The sequence below is a fragment of the Mus caroli genome, chromosome 5, assembly GCF_900094665.2.
Source record: "Mus caroli chromosome 5, CAROLI_EIJ_v1.1, whole genome shotgun sequence".
In the NCBI taxonomy this organism is placed as follows: Eukaryota; Metazoa; Chordata; class Mammalia; order Rodentia; family Muridae; genus Mus; species Mus caroli.
This window is the reverse complement of record NC_034574.1, coordinates 57,493,929-57,501,563: the sequence shown is the minus strand read 5'-3', so window position 1 is coordinate 57,501,563 and position 7,635 is coordinate 57,493,929. Positions and strand designations below refer to the sequence as shown.

Sequence of the window (7,635 nt, the reverse complement as noted above, 5' to 3'; positions counted from 1 at the left end):
AGGTGAGCCTTGAGAGCAAAAAGCCAGAAACTCACCAGGATGATACTGATTTTGTTAGTAGGTACAACATAAAAACTAAGGAAAAATCTGAAATTTTATTTGGTCTAATTTTATCTTCTTTGTAAAGCACAAATGCTGGCTGCTGCTTTTTGGCATAAAACAATGCCCCCCTCCCCCCTTTCTCATTCCTCACTGTCATAGACAGGCCTGAGGCAATCCACAACTTGGAGGAAGGAGAGAGACAAGAACAGATTTTAGAAATCTAACTAGTATATAAAGGATGATCACAGAATGGAAGTCGCTTGGATGTGACATTTATTCTCTTGCATGTACAATTGGTCTCCAGTTGTTTCTTTTTAAGCTTTGAACCCCATTAAGGCATGCCATCTTAATTAAACTGTAATCTCTGGTTTAAAAGTTAACATCAGAGAAGCAGCACAGAGCAGCAACAGGCTCTGAGCCATGCCTGCTGTTAAGGGCATTATCTTCTTCTGCCTTGCTGCCAAGGGGGAGGAACATGTGTCTATGAATCTATATTAGTTTGATACATCTGCTTGGAGATAGCTGTAACGCCGATGCAAAAGAAACAATCACAAAAGAGGGAAATGGGGAAACATCGATGATCAGTTAATAGGAGTGGGGAAATTATTGTAAAATCCAGATTGCAGTAGAATACATAAAATTATTTCTTATAGAAAGATCTGATTTTATAAATAAGAGCATATACTTATGAGGTTTTAATGTTGGTTTCTCTAGGCAATGCGAGTAAAGGGAAGCTTTTTTTGTTTTGTTTTGTTTTAGCCCTGGCTGGCCTAGAACACACTGTGTAGACCATAGAGACCTCAAATTGAGCAGATTCGCCTCCCTCTGCATCTCCAGTACCGGGATGGTAGGCTGTGTGTCACCATGTCTGCCTTACAGAGAAACTTTTACTTCTAACTTTAAAAAAAATAATTAAAAATTTTTATGTGTATTTGAGTTTTGCCTGCATGTATATCCTGCACCATGTGTATGTTTGGGGCCCAACGAGGCCAGAAGAGGGTGTTAGATTCCTTGAAACTGGAGTTACAGGTGGTTGTGAGCTGCTATGTGGGTGCTGGGAATCAAACACAGATTGTCTGAAAAAAAAAAAAAAAAAAGCAAGTGCTCTTAACTTCTGAGCCATTTCTCTAGCCCCACTTCTAACACTTTAGACTAAGTTTTTTAACACTGAAAATAAATATATCTACTGTCACAAAAAGAGCATTTTTGTGTTAGAATGAGCAAAGATCCTGGGCCCATTTTGCAGCTGAGAAGACTTAGCTGACAAGCTCTTTGTCAGAGACTGTTCTAGGTCACTGGAGCCCCTTTCTTAACTATCCCCAATAAAGGCCAAGACAAGTTTGTGTGAAAAACGTGTCTTAAAACCCGAGGAAGAGGACTGGGCAGATTTCACACTACAACAGTGGGCATCACTCTAAGGAGACTCTAAGCCAGTGCTTCTCAGCCTTTCTAACACTGTGACTCTTTAATACAGTTCCTCATGTTGTGGTAACCCCCAACTGTAAAATTATTCCTGTTGCTACTTCATAACTGTGATTTTGCTACTGTTATGAATCATAATGTAAAGATCTGTATTCTCTGATAGTCTTTTTGGGGTCATGACCCACAGGTTGAGAACTACTGTTTTGTTTTTGTTTTGTTTGTTAATAGATATATATTTTTTTTTTTTTGGTTTTTCGAGACAGGGTTTCTCTGTGTAGTTCTGGCTGTCCTGGAACTCGCTCTGTAGACCAGGCTGGTCTTGAACTCAGAAATCCTCCTGCCTCTGCCTCCCAAGTGCTGGGATTAAAGGCGTGCGCCACCACGTCCAGCTTTCTTTATTTTCATTTCAAATGTTATCCCCTTTCATGGTTTCCCCCACTATAACTCTCTACCCCCTCTCCCCTCCCCCTGCTCACCAACCCATCCACTCCTGCTTCCTGACTCTGGCATTCCTCTACATTGGGGCATAGAACCTTTACAGGACCAAGGTCCTTTCCTCCCATTGATGACCATCCTCTACTACATATGCAGCTGGAGCCATGAGTGCCACCATGTGTTTTCTTTGGTTGGTGGTTTAGTCCCTGGGAGCTCTGGGGGTACTGGTTAGTGAATATTGTTGTTCCTCCTAGGGGGCTGCAAACCCTTTCAGCTCCTTGGGTCCTTTCTCTAGCTCCATCATTGGGGACCCTGTGCTCAGTCCAATAGTAGGCTGTAAGTAACCATGTCTGTATTTGTCAGGTACTGGTGGAGCCTCCCAGGAGACAGCTGCAACAGGCTTCTGTCAAAGAAGCTCAGGCAGGGTGGTCAGAAAAGGGGCCATCTCAGAACACAATTCTGATGTCAGAACAATCTGTATAATGATATAGGCAGGGAACTCCTGCAGCTGCTCAGGGGTCGGGGGTGTGTGACAGCTCATGTCCTGTGTAAGCTTGGATTGGGTGATCCACGGGATGCCCGGTGATCAGTTAAACATTGATTCTGGGTGTGTCTGAAACAGTAACCTTTGAATGGATGGACTGACTACAACAGAAAGAGGGAGAGGGAGAGGGAGAGGGAGAGGGAGAGGGAGAGGGAGAAGTGCTGAGGGATCTATCAAAATCTCGAGTGTCAGAGAAGGCAAAGGCAGCCAGACTGAATGCCCTCTGCCTGCCTGTGATAAGTGAGGAACATTGAGTCTCCTTCTTCCATACTCAGTTCATCCACAGATGCCTTCCTTTGCTGGGTACCAAGGTCTAGCAGTGATAAAATCAATTAAGGACCTTCTCCCCGTAGAGCTTAGGCAGGTGAGTGGATGGATAAGCAAAAAGCAAGAATAAAGTGAGATGGTGCCCCATAATGGGAATTACCTGGGATGTGTTCCTAATGATTCCAGGTAATGTGTATCCTAAAATAACAGTCCTACACTCTGCTAGACTCAAGAACAGGCCACAGCTTTATAGAGGTCACTGCATACCCTATCATTAACAAATAAAAGCATCAAAGAAGGGGAACTCGTGGCCTCCCTGTGATGAATAAGGAGGTTGTTTCCAGAAATACTGGGAAGGTCACCTGATATAGTCTAGTTCGATACTAACCCGTGAAAACAGAATGTAAGCTATACTCGAATTTTTAAATTATCTGGTAAACACATCTGAAAATGATAAAATGAATGAAGGAAACTTAATTTGGGTCCATGTAACTTAGCCCTGAATATACAAAACCTATTTTCAACACATAACCATCATGGAATCTTATTGAGACATCATGCATTCTGTTTGTCAAACTGTGCCTCAGAATGCAAATGATGCTTCCACTGATGGGCATCTCCTTCCAGAACAGCCACATGTCACTGGCTCGGTAGCCATGTGGCCACTATATGAGAGAGGAAATGTCTAAACTATAAATACGTCCTTTTACAATACGAGTTAACTTTAGGTTCAACAACCTTGTAAAATCTATTCTTCGGAAAAGCATTTGCCTAAAACTGCAAGGCAAGTAGCTCATGTTGAAAAAGAAAAAAGAAAAAAAAAAAAGAAAAAAAACCAGACTTAGAAAAAATTAAAGTCCAAGTGCGTCTCCTGAAGCCCATGGCTCTAAAGCCCTCAGACTCATTTTTCAAAGTCAAAAATAAATTATGTAATCAATCCAGCGTCGCGAACAGAAACCTTCCAACAAATACTTCAGAGTTCACCAAGTCCTGGACATTCTTTTTATAGATGAGAAGAATCCTTGCCAACCCTGGCAACAGGCAGCCGGCTTCTGTCTGGCCAGACAGTCAGTCAACTAGCTTTTAGCTGACATGGATACTACACTGTCCCCTGCAACTGCACAGTAAGTCCTAGATGACAAGCCACTCCAAAGGAGACTTCAGAGAATGAGTTGGTATTGGATAGTGAAAAGTCTTCAGAACGGGACTAAGAAACCTTCTGAGAGCCCTTTCCTCAACAGTGAAAAAGGAGACAAACAGCTGGACTCCTAGCACAGGTAAAACCACTGTAGCAGGGAGAATGGCTAAGAGTATCTGAAAATATATACTATGTTCTTCAGAGTCATTGGACTTGGGGACACAAGGCTCAGTGTGGCCTTTGCCCATCTTCACTTAGGCAAGGAGAGGGCTAAGCTGGCAAACAGATCAGCCATGCAAGGGGCCCACGGGTAGCCAGGCTCTATTTAGAGTCCTGAAAACTGTAGTGTGGATAATAAATTGATACCTTAACATTCCAAACAGATGGTAAATTTGATTGTTTTGAAACATGGTTTCACTGTGTATGTCTGACTGACCTAGAACTTGCTCTATAGACCAGGCTGACATCAAACTCACAAAGATCAGAAAAAAGTCTACACCACCACACCTGGCCCAGATGCTGAAGTTTTAGCACAAGTTGGCCTTGGGTAAAATGTAAACAAAGCTAACACCAGAAGGAAGCAACCTTAACTGTTTTAAACTAAGTAACAGAGTAGCCAAAGCCACCCTGGCTTTGATGTAAGCGAGTTGGTGTTAGGGTTCACTGTTGCCTTATTAATTACAATCTCCAAAGAAACACATCTCAGCTGACATCCCTGAAGATATCTATGAGGTTTCCGAGTTTAACTGAGGAAGGAAGACCCTGCCTGAATGTGGGCAGTATGTTCATAGGGTTAATGGGTAGGATCCTGGACAGAGTATAAAGGAGGAGGTGGGAAGAAACGCTATCATCCCTCTCTCTCTCTCTCTGACTGTGGACCCAATGAGACCAGTTCCACACACTCCTGACCCCACACTGTCACTGTCACAATAGACTCTATCCCTGCTTAAACTGTGGACTGAAGTAAATCTTCCATTCTTGAAGCCATTGGTCTCAACAATGAGAAAAGTGGTAACCCAGGAAGACTAAAGTACCAGTCAAACTAGCTGCCAAAATCAATTTCATACCACCCTCCTATTTAGTGCAAGGTAACTCAGAGCAGGGGTGGGGGTGGCGGTGTTCTTAGTCCCCATGGGGCTCCTGAGTAAGATGCTGGACTTGCAGAGAGTCTCAAGTAAAGATGCACTGTCCTTTGGTTTTGTTTGTACCAAAAATGTCAAAAGGTAACATGTATTACCTTTTAAGTCTATGAATGATTACAGAGCCTTAAAATTACTGTAAGGGTGCCTACACAGTCACTTCTGAGCAGTGTAGTTTATGGGTCAGCGAGATGTCTCAGTGGGTAACGATGCTTGCAGCACAAGCCTGGAAACTTGAGTTTAATCCCTCCAACCCATATAAAGCTGGAGAGAACTAACTCCATAAGTTTGTTCTACACAATCTGGCACACACTGTTTCACGTACACAGAAAGTAACAAATAAGAAATTGTAAAAAGACCTGTAGTTTAGTTGCCATAGAAAAGAAAATCCTTTTCTCTTGTAGGCTGTAATAAGTGTACAAATACATCTTCCCCAGCACCATCTATCTTCTCCAAACAGACTTCTAGGCATGCATCTCCTACAAGGTACCCAGCTTCACTCCACTGACCCTCTCCATACCCCAGTTCTTACAGCTCGTGTCCCCCACATCGGCTTCTCAAACTTAGCATCTCTTTTAGTAACAGAAAAGGAATACTTCCCCTTCAAGAGTCAGAGGCGAGAGGCTGCAATAACAAACATCTCCTAGCAAGAATGGAAAGGGGGAGCTTAGGGACATCGCCCACCCCAATGACACCTGTCCTATCACAGTTATCAAACACCCACACTGTGCCCAGACTGGACAACAACTCCAGAAGACCAGAAGCAGAGCCACAAATGGTATTTGAAGAGCTCTGTTCCAATTTGATAAGGAACAATTAAAAGCACTTGACACCTTTATGGAAAGGCCACTCAGTGGTTAAGAGAACTTCCTGAGGATCTGAGTTCAGTTCCTGGTACCCAAGAGGGGCAGCTCACAACCACCTGTAAGTCCAGCTCTGAGGGATCTGATGCCCCCTTCTGGCTTCTGAGGATATCCACACATATATGGCATTCATCCATTCACACAGGCACACAAATACATATGAATAAAAATGACAAAAATACATCAAGAGGCAAGAAAGATGCTCAGAGGTGATGAGTGCCTACTGTTCTTCAGTCACCCAAGTCTGGTGGCTCACAGCTGTCTGTAACTCCAGCTCTAGGAGACCAGATGTCCTCTTCTGACCTCTGTGGATGCTTGCACACACGTGCACATACTTTAGGTCGCACACCAGGTTACTTAAAGAGACAATAGTTTCTAAAGAATCAGTGCACGATGGTGCAGAATCATGAATGCATAAAATGTCATTAAAGCACAGGATAACCCAATGGGTTTTAATATGAAGCATGTGCAGAGAGCCTAACATGGACTCGGATTTTACACTGCAGCCAAGCTGTAAGAAAGTATCACCTGCTGAGCTGTAGTAGGATTAAGAAAAAGTCACCACAGCGTCTCGGTTTGTTCACTACCTATCTTCCTGAAGCCACTTTTTCTTCAGATGCCAGATGGAAATGATGTACTACAAAAGAACGGATGGAGAGCAGCTAAGATGGCAAGCTAAGCTACCATCTTCTCCTAAACAGATATTACAGAGATCGGAAACAATAAAATCCGGCCACTGTTAACTGCTAAACACTTTTCGGAAAATATCATTACAATCCCTAAAATGTTGTTTATAATAACAGATAAGGAGCTCTTTGCTTTTCCGTTTAAATAAATTTAAAGTCAGTATCTCAGTTTCAATTTCTAACAGAGCAAGTATTAATAGCAATGAGCCACAAAAACTAATACTCATTAGGCTACTTGATAACTTTGTTTTGTTGAGCTAGGATCTCTCAGCCGAGCAGTGGTGGCGCATGCCTCTAATCCTAGCACCTGAGAAGCAGAGGCATGCAGATCTCTGAGTTCGAGGCCAGTCTGGTCTACAAAGTGAGTTTCAGTACAGCCGGAGCTATGCAGAGAAACCCTTTCTCAAAAAACCAGAGGNACTGGGGGAGTTTCTACCTATGTAGACTAAGTGGCCTCAAACTCACAGAGATCCACTTAGTGTCTGCCTCATAGGTGCTGGATTAAAGAAGCAAGCCACCACTCCTGATTGATGACTATTTAAAAGGGAACATTGGCCCTCAGGCAAAAACGTTTCAGGTGCTACTTGGTCATAGATTCTTTGCTCTGTGAAGCCATTCCAGAACATCCTATGGAACACACAAGGAAAAGGCTCTATCACGGCCTACCTCTAAAATAACCCTCTGCCCATTCTCCTTAGATGTTCTTCAGTAAGTTAACTCAATGCTGATCAAAGGATTTCCTCTCAAGCAGGAGTTCTATGTCTACGCCCATGGCAGCAAAGGTACATTTGCTTTGGCAAGCATGATCAAGGCTGACCTCATCCACTTAGAAGACTCCTTAATCTGGGGAATTCTTGCACTGAGCAAATGTTACAGAACAGTCAAGAGAAATGCCAGTGCGGGTTAGCATGCTCCTTCCACAGATAATCCTGTTAGGAGACATGTCTCGAGGTGTCTTGAGAACATAGTAGATATGTCAGTTAGAATCAGGGCCACTGTCATTTACTGTTCTATTTCTGACAAGAACAAAATGCCTGACTTAAGTAGCTATGCTGTGAACAACTCTCTCAAATAAAATGAGTGGGATAGCAACAATTTA

At 43.0% G+C, this 7,635-nt stretch overlaps 1 protein-coding gene across 1 annotated transcript in view; it reads right to left on the bottom strand.

The window, feature by feature from the left end:
• Window positions 1-7,635, bottom strand: part of Tbc1d1 (TBC1 domain family member 1) — a 211,451-nt gene that overhangs the window by 169,000 nt on the left and 34,816 nt on the right. The window lies entirely within an intron of this gene.